Source organism: Triticum aestivum, chromosome 4B (genome assembly GCF_018294505.1).
Source record: "Triticum aestivum cultivar Chinese Spring chromosome 4B, IWGSC CS RefSeq v2.1, whole genome shotgun sequence".
In the NCBI taxonomy this organism is placed as follows: Eukaryota; Viridiplantae; Streptophyta; class Magnoliopsida; order Poales; family Poaceae; genus Triticum; species Triticum aestivum.
Genome location: NC_057804.1, coordinates 134,133,605 through 134,151,018, shown reverse-complemented (window position 1 = coordinate 134,151,018; position 17,414 = coordinate 134,133,605). Strand labels below are relative to the sequence as shown.

The window sequence follows — 17,414 nt, the reverse complement described above, 5'->3', positions numbered from 1 at the left end:
GAGCATCCCACGTTCATCCCCATGTACACTCCAACGACTCTCCAAGCCCCAAGAGGACATATGATGAGACCTCGAACTTACGCCATTGGACACAAGGTGAACTCGCTCCTCTCCGAACCTTCACTTTCTACATATGAGACATGGGTACTACCTCCAACGTGTGTGTTATGCATGATCAGGTACTTAGAGGAAAGCCACGGGGCCACCACATCCAACGGACGAGCTAGCGAGGACGCCAAGTACAAGGACCAAGAGAAGAAGCTGCTTGAAGTCTTCAGCCACCGGATGTCGGGGGTCGGGTGCGACATATACCAAAGGATGGCTTATCATGGTGGGAGCGAGTAGAACGTCCCCGGTGCCCGGAAGCGGGATGAGGCGTAGACACGAACGCCGGCATACTTTACCCAGGTTCGGGACTCTCCTAGGAGATAAACCACCTAGTCCTGCTCTACGGGGTCTCCGCATGATCGCTCAAGGCACAAGTGATACAAAGTTGCTCCTTGAGCTGTATGCTAGAGGTAGGAGAAGGAAAGGCTAGCTCTCTCCTGCCCTAGCAATGTGGCTAGTTCTAATGGGGTGGGAACCCTTTGCATGGGTGCCCTGGGGGCTTATATAGGCCTACCCCCCAGGGGTACAATGGTAATCTGGCCGGCTGCTGGGCCCGGCTGTCAGCGTCTCCGGCCTCCGGCTTCTTCGCCGACTACTGGGGCCCACCGCCCGGCGGGCCCCGCCGACTGGTCTGGTACGGAGCCGACAGGCCGCTCCCGTCGCGGGCGGGTCTGGTTGGCAGTTGCTCACTGTAGTTGTGCTGCTAATGACATGGGCTTGGTCAGCTTAGTGTGGCTACAGTCCCACCGCCTGGTGGGACATCACTGTAGCCACACTTGGTCTCATCAGGTTAATGGTGTCCTTGCTTCGAGGGTGGGGACGGCCGCCTGCTGGAGGCTGGCCCTCCCCTGGTCCGACTGATCCGGTGTGCGCCGTCTTCTGGGGTGTCACTGCCCGGGAGGGCCCGTAGCCTGCGGGCCGTACTGACAGGCCGTCGTGGGGAACAGGGCTCCGCCTGTCCAGAGTGACGTCAAGGGTAGGTAGCAACAGTGTCACGCCGTGCCGAGATCTCCGTCCGTACGGGGCACTGTGGCCACACCAAACCCACGATTTGGGGATAAGGGCTTCACTGTAGCCACACCCCATCACGTCCTCTAGAAGGGGGCACAAACTCTAAGGGCGCGAGGTGGCCGCCTGCTTGATGCCGCCCTCTCTAGAGGCCGGCTGGCCGGGGATGGCCGCTCGTGGTGCTGTTGGCTGGTGGTTGGCCGCCCTCTGGTGGCCGGCCGTCGAGCTAGCCGGCCCCCGGAGGGCGGAGCTTCATCTTGGGGCACAGCAAGGCGAAGCTGGCCCAAACTCTTGATAAATCCAAGGACCCGGGTGAGGCTACTCGTGGCCCATTACTCTGATAGTAGTCCCCAAAGCCGGTGAGGCGTTGTGGTCGAGAGGCCGCGAAGTCTCAGCGCCTTCCCTCCTCACCGAGCTCCGGAAAAAATGTTCAATCCGCCTCGTGGTTAGCCGATTGCTGGAGTCAGCCTTGGCCAGGCAGGACTTTTTGGTCGTTTTTTGAACTTCAAGGCGGGGAAAACAGGTGGCGTGCCTGCTAAGCCTCCCGGGGCCGCCGCCCACCACGGACACGCCACGCGGCGCACGCCAGCCCGGCCAGCCTGCCATCCCATGCTCCTGATGAGACGTAACAGCGGGCCGGACCCGCCACTACCGTGCCTCAGCATCCGGGCAGATCCGCTGCGCCAAGGGGGGAGGTTGCGATTCCCACGACCGCTCGAGGCGTGGTGAATGCGCGCGGTAAATGGGCGGTCGTGGGGTTGTGGGCGCAGTTAAACCCACGACCCACGACCCGCCCCCTCGGCTTCGTAGCCCGAGGGCTATAAGTAGGGGGAGGGAGGGGTGCGGCAAAGCTCGCGCCCCCTCCCACTCTCTCTTCTTCCTCTGCTCTCTCCTCCATCGCCGCCACTGCCGCTCCGTGCTGCCGTGGTGCTGCCGCCGTTCGCCGCCGACGCACTCCTCCTCCTTCATGGCCCTGCTTGGAGCCATGGTGCGCGAGAAGGGCGGCGACAAAGACGGATCGACGGTGATTGAAGATCACATCTCCTTCCTCCGCGACACACACCGGATGCCGAACGTGACATTCGTCAAGGCGCGGGTGCCGACGGAGGTGGAGATTTCGTCGGTGCCGAGGGGGAACAAGCGGATCGTCTTCCGCTCGCACTTCCTCCGTGGCTTCAGCCTTCTGGTGAGCGGCTTCCTCCGCTCATTCCTCGATTTCAACCACCTCCAACCTCATCACCTTACGCCCAACACCGTGACCCTGCTCTCCGCCTTCATCACGGCGTGCGAGGGCTACATCGGCATCCTCCGCACACTCAAGCTGTGGGGAGCATTCTTCTATGGGAAGCTCGGCACCTCCGCCAAGGAGACGGCGGCCGAGTGTGGCGGGTTCGTCGCCGTGCGCCGGCCGGCGAAATGGAACGCCTTCCCCGTCATCAAGCTGTCACAGTCTGTAAAGATGTGGCAACAATCTTACTTCTACGTTGAGAACGTCGATCCAGCTGTCGACTTCATCAACCTGCCGGCCTACGAGGCCGGCCCTCCCACCGGGCTCCAGCCCAACTAGGGCTACAAGCCGAAGCCGGTGTCGCCGGACGCCGCGGCTGCCATCGGCCGACTCCGGGTGCTCCAGGAGTCGGAGGGCCTCGTGGACTCCAACCTCCTCATCGCCTTCATCGAGCGTCGAGTCCTCCCGCTCCAGAGCTGCCCTCATCCGATCTTCCGGATGAGCGAGCGCCGCGACCCCAGCCGGCTGTGCATGAAGGAGATGCCGACTGCCGAGGTCGCATGGATGGTGAACGAGATCTCCGACCTTGAGGTGTCGGAGGAAGACTGGCGGTACGGGAAGCGGCCGTACTCTCGTGACGAGCCACCGCCCGCCGTAAGTTCCTTCATTTCTTCCTTCAGCGCTGTTTCTCAGTCTTGTTCTTTTCATGATGCGACTCCATTTTGGAGTGCAGATTTATATGTCTGAGACGACGGCCGCCATCATGGGGCCGGGTGGCGACTACCTGCCGGACAGGGCGGTGAGCGATGTGGACGACCCCGACTTGGGGGCGGCCACCCTGGTGGACGACGCAACAGGCGGCGGCGGTGGAGCAGGCGGCTCCGAGGAGGGCGGCGGCATGGAGACTTGGCCCTACGACGACGACGATGAAGACGATCCGTGCCCCGCCCGAAGCACTGCCAACACCGGCGCCGGCCCCTCTCCTGGGCCACCCGCCCGTGGCGGCAAACGCAAGCGAAGGCAAGGCGCTGCCTTGTTTGGCAGCACGCTGAAGAAGCCCAAGAACCCGGCCGCGGCGACCAGGCGGAAGGAAGCCGCGGCCAAGGTGGCCAAATATCAGAGGCAACCGAAGGTGCCGGTTATGGTGTTAGCGTAAGTATTCTTCCCATGCTTTCTGCTTCTTCGCCGATCCGGCCTGAAAAAACTTTTCTGACTTGTCTTCTTATCCCAGGGCCCCGCTGACTCTCGAGAAGTCAGGCGCCGCCTCGGTCATCAGGTCGGCGGCGACCTCCTCCACTAGCCGGCGAATTGATCCGGCCGCCGACCTCCGGGAGGTGACGGAACGGAACGCATGGGAGGCGCATGAGGAAAAGGCCGACCACTTGGCGAAGGCGGAGGTGGACAAGGCCGCAGCGTCCGCGGCGAGGAAGTTGGCACAGGCAGAGGCCAAAGCCACGGAGAGGGAGCGACTCGCGGAGGCTGCACGCCGCCAGGATCCACTGCTCGTGATGCCTTTGAACACCGCGCCACCTCCACCGGAGTTTGAGGCGACGACCGGAGGAGCCGGCGACGAGCAGCCGATCATGAAGAGGGAGGGCGGCGTCGTGGCCATGCCGGACGTCATCGTGCCGCCGCCGCCAACAAGTGGGACGCAGGTCGAGCAGCCGGCCGTGCCGCCGGTGCCCCTAGCTGAGAACATGGTGGTGACGGACCTAACTCCTCAGGTCCGCACACCCGCCCGCCACCGTCTTGAGAAGGCGGCCTCAGCACCGCGGACGCTGGAGGCTGGTGCCGTGAGCTCATCGGTTCCCGACACCGAGGCGACCAGCGCCGCGCCTGCTGGCTGGATACGCGGGGGCGGGACGGGAGCCCTGAACCAGGAGTCCCTTGACGTCCAGGCCAAGCTCCGGGCCGAAGCCGAAGCCCTCAAGCGCTGCAACGAGGCATTCCTGGACTCGCGGGTTGCCATCCGTGTAAGTTTTCTTTGCTTTTCTTTATCTCTTGATCTTCTTGCTTTCTTCGTGGGGGTGCGCTAGCGCACCCACTAGGTGTAGTCCCCAAGTTTCGGGCCGGCTGCTGAGTAGGCGGTCCGGAACTTTAACTTGTGAATGTCAAACGCTGACCTCAGCTGACCTCCCTTCTGCAGGACTACCACAATCTCCGCGCGGTTACCTTCAACTCCAGGGTCCGGGAGATGGAGACGCAGATCGCCCATCTGTCCGAGAGACGGAGTAAGCTTCGATTTTCTTCTTTTTTCGCGGGGGCGCGCTAGCGCACCCGCGGGCTGTAGTCCCCAAGGTTCGGTCCGACTGCTGAGCAGTCGGGCCGAATCTTCTAAGTGGCTCTACCTTTGATAACTACTTCTTCTCTACGGGGGCGTGATGGCGCACCCGTGGACTGTAGTCCCCGAGATTCGGGCCGACTGCTGAGCAGTCGGACCGGATCTTCTCGGCAATTGCGTCCCTCTTTATCTTTTTGACTGATGCTCTTTCTTCTTTTCCATTTATAGAGACCAACGCCGCCTTGTCGCAGCAGGTGGGCGAAGCCAACACTGCTCTGCGCGGCAAGGAGGCGGAGTGCAACAAGCTGACCGAGGAGCGAGACCGACTGGTCGCTCAGCTTGCTGAGCAGACGGAGGCCCTCAAGACGGCCAGCGGGAGGCAAAGGCGAGGGAGACCGATCTCCTCGCCGAGTTTGAAACCGAGCGCGCCGCCTAGGCCAACAAGGAGGCGCAGACGACGGCCTGCTTCAGTAGCATCGAGGATTTGGCCGTCGGTAAGCTTTATTCTTCTTATTTCTTGTCTTGAGCTGCCGGCCTTTGTCTAAGCCGACTGCTTGTTTCTGACTTTGTTTTTCTTGCCTTCTACCCGAGAAGATTTCTTCCCAGGTCACTCCGTCGGCGCGAATCAAATCATCGAGGCCCAGCGCACGGAGCGGAGGGCGGAAGGCGTGTAGATTGCCGCTGACGCCCCCGGACCCTCAATGAGCAGATCTTTAGCATCCAGGCCCGTCTTCGGCCCGCCCATCAAGGGCTGCACCGTCTTCAGTGCATCGGGGCCCAGGCGATTTACGCCCTCTGGCCAGGCTTGCCTGCTCCGCACACCCCAAGTCGGACCGCCGGCTGGCTGGAGGTGGCGGCCGGCTGCCTGGAGGCCTGGAAAGGCTCTGCAGCCCAGGAAGGAGCGCGTCGGGCCCTTGATTTCGTCAAGGCTGGTATCCTAGGCTAGATCTAGCCCAGTTAGCCACGTTCTGGCTGGAAGCGCAAGAGGAGCTGGTGGCGGTGGAAGCCGAGCTTATCAACAGGGTGGCGGCGATCGCCGACTTCACCGACACCAGCATCTTCGTTCCGGAGGTGGTCGAGGAAGGCGCCGAAGCGCCGTAGGAGTGGCTCGAGCTAAACCCGGAGACAGCAAGGACTCGGCCGAGGTCATTGACTACATTGATGAAGGGGAGGAGGAGGAGGAGGAGGAGGAGGAGGAGGAGAGTGATGACGACATGCCGGAAGCTGGGGCGGATGGTCAGCCCCAACCTGACCGAGCCTCAAGCAACGATCCACGCTCCAAAGCGCCGACTGCTACTGGAGGCGGCCAGGCAGGGATCAACCAGCCGCTCGTGCCTTCGACGGGTGCCACAGACTCCGTCATCCAGCCCTCCGTCGTCCCGACCGGTGCCGCAGATTCTAGTGCCTAGTCGGAGCCGCCTGCTGCGTCAGCCGGCGTAGCTGACTCCGTCATCCAGCCGGAGCCGCCTGCAGCACCAACCGGCACAGCCAACCCCAGCACCCAGCCGGAATCTTCCGCTGCTCCTTAGGATGTTTATCTTTTCCTTTTCCTGCTTGCTAGTCTAGACATTTTGATTAAATTCACACAATTCCACCCGCGGGGTGTATATCAAACTTTGTTGAATGCCGGCCGATGGGCCTTTATCTATGTAAATATCTTATCGCAATTTATGCTTGCTTTGCCGATTTCTAACTTTCCTTGCATATACTCCTTGCTTTTTTTTCCTTTGCCGCCCTCCCTTAACTATCCTCTTGCCAGCCAAGCAGCCGCTCTGCGGACTGCGGCTGGTTTGAGTACGTACTTAGCTTTTTTTTGCGGGAGGGCAAGTACTTAGCCGTCTGGAGGTTTGGCAAGGGAAGCAGAAGCCGGCTCACCGGCTGCTCAGCAGACGGCCGAACAGGGGCGGCACCGGCTTCAACTATATGCATTTTCCTTAGCCATTTTTCACGTGGGCACTGTCTTGCGACCCCTGCCCGCCATGCAGTCGCTCCGCGAGCTGCGGCTTCTGCCAGAGGAAGTTTTTAGGTGCCAACACACTACTTGTCCGGCTGCAGGAGGTGGCATATAGTAGAAGGCGGCAGACCTCCGGGCCGACTGGTCGACCCGGTGCCAGGCGGAAGTAATAAAATAAAGCACACTCATGGGCATAACACTTATCATATAGATAAAAAGGAGGGTAGTCCCCGAGCTCTTCTCGGGGAACCCGGAGTCTTTGTACATAATACAAAAGGTAGCGTGATACATACTGCTTTCAACTGTAAAATCTCTGGAGGAGGTTTGCGTTCCATAGCCTCTCCGTCTCCTTGCCTGAATCATCTCTTTTGCATGCTCTGGGCTTCTGAGCGTCGATCAGATAGTAGGAGTCATTGCCCAGCACCTTGCTGATGATGAACGAGCCTTCCCAAGGTGCTGAGAGCTTGTGCTGGCCGGCTGTTCGCTGGATCAGCCGGAGCACAAGGTCTCCCTCTTGGAAGGATCTTGGCCTCACCTTGTGGTTGTAATACCGGCGCATGCTCTGTTGGTAGATGGCGAACCGGCTGAGTGCCAGCAGCCGGCCCTCCTCTAGCAGGTCAACGCCGTCTTCTCGGGCTTCCTTGGCATCCGCCTCGGTGTACATGGTGACTCGCGGGGAGTCGAACTCTATGTCCGTTGGGATGACGGCTTCAGCACCGCAGACAAGGAAGAAGGGCGTGAAGCCGGTCGACTTGTTCGGAGTTGTGCGCAGGCTCCAGAGGACGGTCGGTAGCTCATCGAGCCAGCAGCCAACCGAACACTCTAGAGGCTCGACCAGTCGGGGCTTGATGCCGGACAAAATGAGGCCATTTGCTCACTCAACTTAGTCGTTTGACTGCGAATGGGCAATGGACGCTAAGTCCAGTCGAATGCCCTGCGTCGCGCAGAAACCAGCCAAGGCCCCTTTGGTGAAGTTTGTGTCGTTGTCGGTGATGATGCTATGTGGTATACCGTACCGAGTGGTGATGTCAGCAATGAAGGTCACGGCAGTCGACCCATTCAGCTTCTTGATTGGTTTTGCTTCTATCCACTTAGTGAACTTGTCCACAACGACGAGCAAATGAGTCATGCCGCCACGGGCCGTCTTGAATGGTCCCACCATATCCAGCCCCCAAACAGCGAAGGGCCAGGCTATGGGGATGGTCTTGAGTGCAGAAGCCGGCAAATGTGGCTTGGAGCGGAACTTCTGGCACCCTTGACACTTCTGAACTAGTTCTTTGGCTTCTTCTAGAGCAATCGGCCAAAAGAACCCATGGCGGAAAGCCTTGGCCACAAGTGATCTTGAAGCCGCGTGGTGACCGCATTCACCTTGGTGGATATCCCTGAGTATTGCTTGGCCTTTGTCCGGCTCCACGCAGCGCTGATAAACACCAGTGACACTTCGTCGTACTAGCTCTCTATTGACTATGGTGTAAGCTGCTGCTCGCCGTTGCACTTATCGGGCCGAGATCTCATCAGTCGGCAGCTCTTTGTTCACCAAAAACTTGAGGATTGGCTTAGCTCAGGATGGTTCTGCTATTTCTTCGACTGCCACAACTGCAATTTGTATGAGGGCGGTTGGGCCGGGAGGTGGCGAGTTGGCAACTGCTTCCGCCTGCTGAGTTGAAGAAGTCCCCGGGCTGACTGCTACAATCCCCGGGCCGAGTTTTGGAGTCCCCGAGCCGGGTGCGGCTACAACAGTCCCCGGGCCATCTGCTGAAGTCCCCGTGCCGGCTTCTGGGACCCTCAAGTCGGATCCAACTGCTTCGGGAGGGGCTGGCACGAAGATGGAATCTGATTCTGGGGACGGCTTGATGGATGGCTTGAGGAGGCGGCATAGGGCAACGCCGGCTGGTATTGCTTGTCGGGTGGAGCCAATCCGTGCCAAGGCATCTGCTTGCTCGTTGTCATTTCTTGGCACGTGGAGGAACTCGCACCCATCAAAATATCCACTGAGTTGCTGCACGAGGAAGCGATAGCTTGCCATGTTCGCGTCCTTGGCGTCCTAGTCGCCTGACGACTGCTGGACCACCAAGTCGGAGTCGCCATAGCACAGGATCCGGCGGAATGCCGAGTTCCTTGGCAAGTCGAAGCCCGTGTATGAGTGCCTCATACTCGGCTACATTGTTGGAGGCGGCAAAATGGACTTGCAGCACATATTTGAGCTTGTCGCCTTTGGGAGAGGTGAGGACGACGCCGGCTCCCAGACCGGTGCGCATTTTTGAACCATCAAAGTGCATCCGCCAGTGGGTGGAGTCTGGTGCTGGCGTCAAGTACTGGGTCTCGTCCCAGTCGACGAGGAAGTCGGCCAGCACTTGTGACTTGATGGCGGTGCGAGGCTGGTAGTAGATGGTGTAGGGGGACAGATCAATAGGCCCACTTGGCCACTCGGCCAGAAGCATCTCGGCTTCCGATGATCTCAGCAAGTGGAGCTGTGCAGACGACAGTTATTGGGTGCTCTTGAAAGTAAGGCTTCTGTTTCTTGGCGGCAAAGTGCACGCCATAGCACATCTTCTGATAATGTGGGTAGTTTTGCTTGGAGGTGGACAGTACTTCGCTCAAGTAATACACCGGTCTCTGGACCGACAATGCTCTGTCCTCCTCCTTGCGTTCTACCACCATGACTATGCTGACAACCCGACTGGTGGCTGCGATGTACAGGAGCATGGGCTCCTTCTCAGTTGGAGCCGCCAGGATAGGCGGGGTTGCCAACATCTTCTTGAGTTGGAGAAAATCCTTGTCTGCCTTGTCGTTCCACTTGAAAAAAGTGGTCTTCTTCATGAGCTGGTACAGGGGAAGGCCTTCTCGCCCAGCCGACTGATGAAACGGCTAATTGATGCCAAGCAGCCGGTGAATTTCTACACGTCCAACAGTCGGGTGGGCACCTTCATCTTCTCGATGGCCTTGATCTTAACAGGGTTGCACTCTATGTCGCGCTCTGAGACCAGGAAGCCGAGAAGCTGGCTGGCTGGTACTCCAAAGATGCATTTCTCCGGGTTGAGCTTGATCTGGAATCGGCGCAGGTTCTCGAAGGTTTCCTTGAGATCTTCTAGCAATGTGCCACGCTTTTCCGTCTTCACCACCACATCATCCACATAGACATGGGCATTTCTACCGAGTTGCTTGAGGAGGCATTTATGCATGCAACGCTGAAATGTGGCGCTAGTGTTTCGCAAGCCGAACGTCATGGTCAGGTAGCAAAAAGCTCCAAATGGCGTGATGAAGGCGGTCTTCAGCCTATCGGCCGGGTTCAACTTTATCTGATGGTACCCTGAGTATGCATCCAAGAAACACAATAGCTCGCATCCGGCTGTGGAGTCTATCACTTGGTCAATTCTTGGCAGGGCAAAGGGATCTTTGGGGCAGGCTTTGTTGAGGCTGGTATAGTCAATACACATGCACCACTCCTTATTCTTCTTCAATACTAGGACTGGGTTGGCCAGCCATTCCGGAAAAAAACACTTCCATGATGAATCCGGCTGCCAGAAGCCGGGCTATCTCTTCTCCGACAACCCTTCTCTTCTCTTCTGACAGGCGGCGCAAGGGCTGCCTGACCGGCTTGGCATCAGGTCAGACATGTAGTTTGTGCTCGGCGAAATTCGTCGGAACACCCGGCATGTCTTTGGGAGACCATGCGAAGATGTCCCGATTCTCACAGAGGAAATCAACGAGCTCGCTTTCCTATTTACTGTCAAGGTTTGCGCCTGCAACAGCGTGCCTCTCCGGGTGCTCTGGGTCTAAGGGTATCTTCTTTGTTTCCTTTGCCGGCTTGAACAAGCCCTCAACTTCCGACTCCTTGGGGAGGGGTGACATTTCTGGCTTCTTCCTGCCATTGCCACCACCCGGTCAAGGAGCCGCTTCTCAGCTGCAATCACGAGGGACTCGGCCAGCCGGCTGCTATCAGCAGTGCAGGCGGTCGACTTCTTGTAGTCTCCGACTATGGTCAGGATCCCCTTGGTACTCGGCATCTTCATCTTGAGGTAAGCATAGTGGGGGACGGCCATGAACTTGGCCAGAGTAGGTCGGCCAAGTAGGGCATGGTAGGGGCACTCAAGGTCCACCACTTCAAACCAAACTGGCTCACGGCGGAAATGATTCTTGTCTCCGAAGAGAACATCGATTTGGGTCTTGCCGATCGGTGAGCAGGAAAGGCCAGGGACTATGCCATGGAATACAGTCTGACTGGGGAGGAGCTGCTTCGGTTTGATTCCTAGCTTCTCCATCGTGTCACGGTACAGGATATTGATGCTACTGCCACCATCTATCAGGACTCTGGAGAAACAAGCTGCCCGCCTCTCCGTTGCAAAGGTAGCATCCAGGACCAGGGCATAGGAGCCAGGGGAGGGCATCACCTCCAGGTGGTTGGCCCTGCTCCAACTGATAGGCTTCTCGGACCAATGCATGAACTCTGGAGTATTTGAGGCCACTGCTTGTACTTCTTGCTGTTGCAGCCGTCTGCTGCGTCTATCATCAGCCACACTAGTGAATACAACATAGGCTCCGTGCTCCACTGGTTACTCATCTTGTATAGCACCGACTGGCCGGGCCGCCGGCTGCTGGGGCGGAGGAGGCGGCGGGCCGGCGGGCAAAGGAGTTAGGAGGCCATCTTCCTTAGCAATCCTGGTGAGCCAATGACACTTCCGAGTGGTGTGGTTGGACGGCTTCACGCCACTATGGAATTTGCAGGGTGCATCGAGGGTTTGCTCATAAGAAAAGGCAGGCAACCAATTAGGCTTGTCGCCCTTCTAACGCTTGGGCGCTGGCTGCCCCTCCGGCTGCTGGTCCTCAACTGCCGCCACCTGCCGGCTGGTGGAAGCCGGCTGGGTGGCCTTCCGCTTATTGTCGCTTGGATGCTGTCGCCGACTGGTGTCGCCAGCCGGAGTCCGAGGAGCCTGAGGTGCCACCTTGTCGGACGCATCAACTAGGATTTCCGCCTTCATGGAGGAGTCGGCCGTGGCGTGCTTATCGGCGATGATCAGCAGCTCGTCGAGCGTCGCAGGCTCGTCGCAGAGGAGTCATGCTTGAGGAGGGTGCCCTCTCGGCACCTGGCGGTGAAGTACTCGATCGCCTGCACTTCATGCACACCCTCGCATGAGTTGCGTAGCTCGGCCCAGCGCGTGAGATAGTCGCGAGTTGATTCGCTAGGCCCTTGGACGCACAAGGAGAGCTGTCGAGGCTTGGGAGGCCGCTTGTACGTGCTGGTGAAGTTGCGGATGAAGGCCTCGATGAAATCAACCCAGCTGTTGATGCTGCGGGGCTTCAGGCTATTAAGCCATGTCCGGGCTGTACCTTGAAGCATGAGCGAACGTACTTCACGGCAATGCGCTTGTTGGCGTTCTCTATGCTGACGGCCGTGGAGTAGTCGACCAGCCAGTCCTCCGGCTTCACGGAGCCGGTGTATTTGGGCGTATCTCGCAGGAAGGTGAACCCTTTGGGGAAGGGCTCGTCTCGGATTCGCGGGCCGAAACAGGTCAGGCCCAATGGGTCTTCCTCTTCTAGCGCCAGGGATCGGTTGAGATGATCGATCCGATGGCGGGCGTCGTTCTCTCCGACTCCCTCTCGGCGGCCAAGGCGGTCGCCGAGTGTCGGGTGCGTGACAGGCGGCGGAGTGGGGTGCCTCGCTCCACGAGGCGGAGGAGGAGGCGGATCGCCTGGCCGCTCCACCGCTTGAGAGTGGCCGTCTTCGTCTCGTTCGATGGAAAGGCGTGTCCGGCTGTGGCTGGCAGCCGGCTCGTTGCCTCTTCTTCCGCGGGCGCCACCAGTTGGCGTCCGGGACGTCGCCCCATGGTCTTGGCGAGGGGTCGGTTCGTCGTTCCGCTGGGCGGGCACTTCAGTGCGGCAGCCGGCCTCGTGCTGTGCGGCGGCCGCGTCTAGGAGTTGTTGGACTCGCTCCGTCATGTGGCGGCGCTCGTCGCCGTCGTATTTGTCCAGCTCATCCGTCACCGCCTGGGCGCCCCGGATGTTCTCAGCAGGCGTGGCGTAGACGGGGCGTTCTGCCCCGCACATGCTGGCGATGGTCGCGCCACGCTGCCGGACCGTGCCGACGTGGCTAGGCCCCTCAGGAGCCGGCGTGCCGCCAACGGCTCGATCCATCTCGTGCCGGTAGGCGTCCGAGAGGCGTCGCATGCTGGCTAGTCTACCAGCGCTCTCGAGAAGCTGGACGCGGCGTGCCTCCAGCATCTCAGCATCTGTGCCCTCTGGGATGGGCGCCGACAGGTCTTGCAGAGCCGCGTCGAGTGGGTCTCGAGCGCGTCCATCCGAGTGCTCGCCGCTGTGGATGATGAGCACCTCCGTGACGGTGCTCCCACCGCTGAGCTCGCGAGGTGGTGGCTCGCCGTAGACCACCACGTTGGTGGGGAACGCGTCAACAACGCCGTGTCAGGAGTCAACGATCATCGGATCAGTGGAACCAACAGACTCCAGGTCCACAGCAGGCTCGCTGGTGACGTGGAGCTGGTCGAGGAGGCTGATGAGGCGGCTCTCGGGGCAGCCGGTGCCCGCGTCGGAGGCTGACTCGTCGGAGAGGTGGATCTCGCTGACAAGGTCGGCGAGGCAGCTCGCCGCACAGGCGATCTCCGCGCCATTCAGCGCGTTGAGGCTGACACCGTTGGGCGTGCTGGGCTGGCTTCGCTCGCCAGGAAGGAACAAGGTTCCCATCCAGAGCAGATCTCCAGGAGATGGTGCACCTCGCCCCATGGTGGGCGCCAAATGTCGGGGGTTGGGTGCGACATATGCTAAAGGATGGCTTATCATGGATGGGAGCGAGTAGAACGTCCCTGGTGCCCGGAAAGCGGGATGAGGCGTAGACACGAACGCCGGCGTACTTTACCCAGGTTCGGGGCTCTCCTAGGAGATAACACCCTTAGTCCTGCTCTACGGGGTCTCCGCATGATCACTCAAGGCGCAAGTGATACAAATTGCTCCTTGAGCTGTATGCTAGAGGTAGGAGAAGGCAAGGCTAGCTCTCTCCCTGCCCTAGGAATGTGGCTAGGTCTAATGGGTGGAACCCTTTGCATGGGTGCCCTAGGGGGCTTATATAGGCCTACCCCCCAGGGGTACAACGGTAATCTGGCCGGCTGCTGGGCCCGGCTGTCAGCGTCTCCGGCCTCCGGCTTCTCCGCCGACTACTGGGGCCCCTGCCCGGCGGGCCCCGCCGACTGGGTCTGGTACGGAGCCGACAGGACGCTCCCGCCGCGGGCGGGTCTGGTTGGCGGCTGCTCACTGTAGCCGTGCTGCTAATGACGCGGGCTTGGTTAGCTCAGCGTGGCTACAGTCCCGCCGCCTGGTGGGAGATCACTGTATCCACACCTGGTCTCATCAGGTTAATGGCGTCCTTGCTTCGAGGGTGGGGTTGACCGACTAATCCGGTGTGCGCCGTCTTCTGGGGTGTCACTGCCCGGGAGGGCCCCGCAGGACCGCGGGCCGTACCGACAGGCCGTCGTGGGGAACAGGGCTCCGCCTGTCCGGAGTGACGTCAAGGGTAGGTGGCAACAGTGTCACGCCGTGCCGAGATCTCCGTCCGTACGGGCAGTGTGGCCACGCCGAACCCACAATTTTAGGATAAGGGCTTCACTGTAGCCACGCCCCATCACGTCCTCTTGAAGGGGGCACAAACTCTGAGGGCGTGAGGTGGCCGCCTGCTTGATGCGCCCTCTCTAGACGCCGGCTGGCCGGAGACGGGCGCTCGTGGTGCTGTGGCTGGTGGTTGGCCGCCGTCTGGTGGCCGACCGTAGAGCTAGCTGGCCACCGGAGGACGGAGCTTCAGCTTGGGCACAGCAAGGCGAAGCTGGCCCAAAGTCTTGATAAATCCAGGGACCCGGGTGAGGCTACCCGTGGCCCATTACTCCGACACCGGACGACCGTCCAACGCGGGCGTCCAACGCCTGGGCACTCAACCAGCCAGAAGGGCCCAGCCGACGGAAGCTACAACGGCCGACGACCGGCAAGTACCGGACGGCCGACACCCCCCCAGCCCCGGACGACCGAGCACCACCGGACGACCGGCGGCGCCTCCCGTCCAGAGCCAAAAACGCCGGGCGTCCAACAAGCACCGGACGACCGACCCTCGCGAAGCCACCGGACGTCTGCTTACCTGTCGGGTCGACCGACGCCTGTGTGTGCGCAGTAAATAGACCTCCTCCTCCTCCTAGAGAGAGTTAGCATTGTTTAGCTCATTTGAGATAGAGCTTTGCTCATCCATACGGATCTCCTCCTCGTGAGAGACTGCGGCCTCTTCGGAGAAGATCCATCTGGATTCAAGACCCCTTTACGGGAAGATCCCTCGTGGATTCAAGACCTCTTCTCGAAGATGAACTATCACCACTTGTATCGTTCTTTGTTGGATTTGGATCTTGTACTCTTTTGTATTTCGAGGATCTAGCACATGTGTGACTTTATTCTTGTTGGTTGAGTGTTCTCTCGTGTTTTTCCTTCGTTCCCCCCTTGTGTTCTTCGTGTTTCTTGTAGGGATCCGCTCCAATCGTGAAAGATCGGTCTCTAGGGTTCTACCCTACATCACAATGGCTGCTTCTTTCCTGCGAAAATCGACTGACCTAAAAACAAGCAAATACACAGCAGTCTCTCTCTCGCGCCCTTGGATCCAAGAACCTATTGTTTATACTCTTGTCATGTGTCACGTTTCACTCCAAGGGCGAGTACTAAGTTCTTGCCCTTGGATCACGTGTTTCGTGATTCGGGCACCGGGCACCATCTCTCTCTTTTGAAGACAACACTGCTATGTGTTCTTCGGTGGTGGATGCTAGTGATTTTTTTTAGAAAATATGCTTGCATTCAAATCATGAAATAATACAAAAAAATCTGTACAAGCACATCCTAACACACATACAAAAAGCCAAAAAATAAAACAAGAGCGCCCTAAAACAACTAGTAAAACGCGAAGATCTCCGAAACTAAGTGTCATCATTCATGAACTTTATGAAAAGACTCCTACAACACAAGAATCTACAAACACAAGAATCTACAAACTAGACCCAAACAGGTCATCATCTTCAACCACGACATAATCGCCCCAGCGCTGCTTCCCTTTTCTTCGCACCAGTGCTAAAAAGATAAGGACACACATGTGCATCCAACACGCCTACACCAGCCTCGCCATTGTGGCTTTGAGTACCACTATATGTGTCCCTTCCAGATGAAAAAAAATTAAGATTCGGTTCCAGTGCTGATGCCACGGCAGGGCCAACCGCCCAGGCAAAGCAGGACATCCCTCCAGCACCACATAGAAAGAGGAAGAACAACAAAAATTAATCATACCGAAGAGAAAATAGAATCTCCATCTTCACACAACCACCACCCATCCGAGGACCCAACCGACCAGTGCCGGTCGACCTCCAGACACTATAGCCGCGACCTCGACGAGATCCGGGGATCCCCCACCCACTAGCCCCTAGACGAAGGCAAGAGCTTCGTCTGACCGTGAGCGGAGTCCAAAGAATCTTATTCAAACGCGACGTCGCCGCAACAACCTTGGCAGCATCTCCCTCAAACCTAACCCTACTGCGAACCCACCCCACGCACAAATCCAAGGCCCTCCTCCCTCCGCCACCGGCACGGCCGGCGGAGGGAGAGGGAACAGCGGCAGTGCCGGCGACACGCAAAGGAAAGCCCCGCTCGCCTCCTTTCCGCCTGTGCAGGCGATCCAATCTGAAAGGACGAGCGGCGAACACAACAAAACAATGGTATTTGACCATTGCTAGTACTCCTAGAAGAGATCATGGTGCTCCCTCGACTTGGCTTGCTGGTCGACGAGGAGTGGCGGCTGTTCGTCTAGAACGCGCGGTAGGTTTTTGCGACGGTAAAATTATTGTATGTACGGGCAATCCAACGGCCCCGGTTTTACCAAAGTGCAATCGCTTCTCTCCAACCCTGCCGCCCGAAGGCTGCAGCCATGCGGCGGCACTACGCCGAGCTCTTCCGCCGCCCGCCTCGCTGCCGTCTCTCTCGCTGGTGGCCTCCCTCCACGGCGCCGCACTCCGCCGAGGCGCGGTCCTCGTCCCCTCGCTCATCCATGCCTACTCCGCGTGCGGCGACCCAGCCTCCGCCCGCAGCGTGTTCGACGGATTGCCCGCACAGGAGCAGACGCTCTCCGCGCGCACCGCGCTGGCCAGCGCGATGTCCGCGCACGGCAGGTGCCGGGAGGTGCTCGGCCTGTTCCGCGGACGGGAGGGGGAGATGGACGACAAGGCGGTGACGGTGGTCCTTGCCGCGTGCGCTAGCGATGAGGATCCTCTGACGTACGGCAGCCTGCCGTTCCGTCACTGACATGTGGGCCCGTTGGGAGCCTGGTCCACATGTCAGTGGCCCAACGGCACGTAACGCACGGCAGAGGAGCGTCTTCCGTGTGCTAGGGCCGGGATGGTCAGTGAGGGGAGGGAAGTCTTCGCGAGGGTCAGGAGGCCAGCGTTGCAGCACTACACGTGCATGGTGGAGATGCTCGGACGTGCTGGGGAGGTCGAGGAGGCAGAGGGGCTGCTCGCGCGGATGGAGGCACGGCCAGACAGGATCATCTGCACGGTGCTGCTCGCTGCGTGCCGGGCGCATGGCCGTGTCGATGTGGCTGAGAGAGTGGCTAGGTTGATGAGCGAGTATGGCATTGTGTGAATTTTGCATATTGATCTGTTGACAAACTGGCCATTGTGTGAGGCTGTTAGCCAAGACCAGTGATCAAAACCATTGTGATATGGACTGATAACACATAGTTTGATTGACGGCAATGTGGTTCATGAAGTTCATGCAGTAATGCCAGTATACAAAAAGCACCTGCCGGTGAGATCTGA

At 59.2% G+C, this 17,414-nt stretch overlaps 1 pseudogene; it reads left to right on the top strand.

The window, feature by feature from the left end:
- Positions 1-16,389: 16,389 nt before the first annotated feature.
- Positions 16,390-17,238, top strand: LOC123094622 (putative pentatricopeptide repeat-containing protein At3g13770, mitochondrial; annotated as a pseudogene).
- Positions 17,239-17,414: the final 176 nt, after the last annotated feature.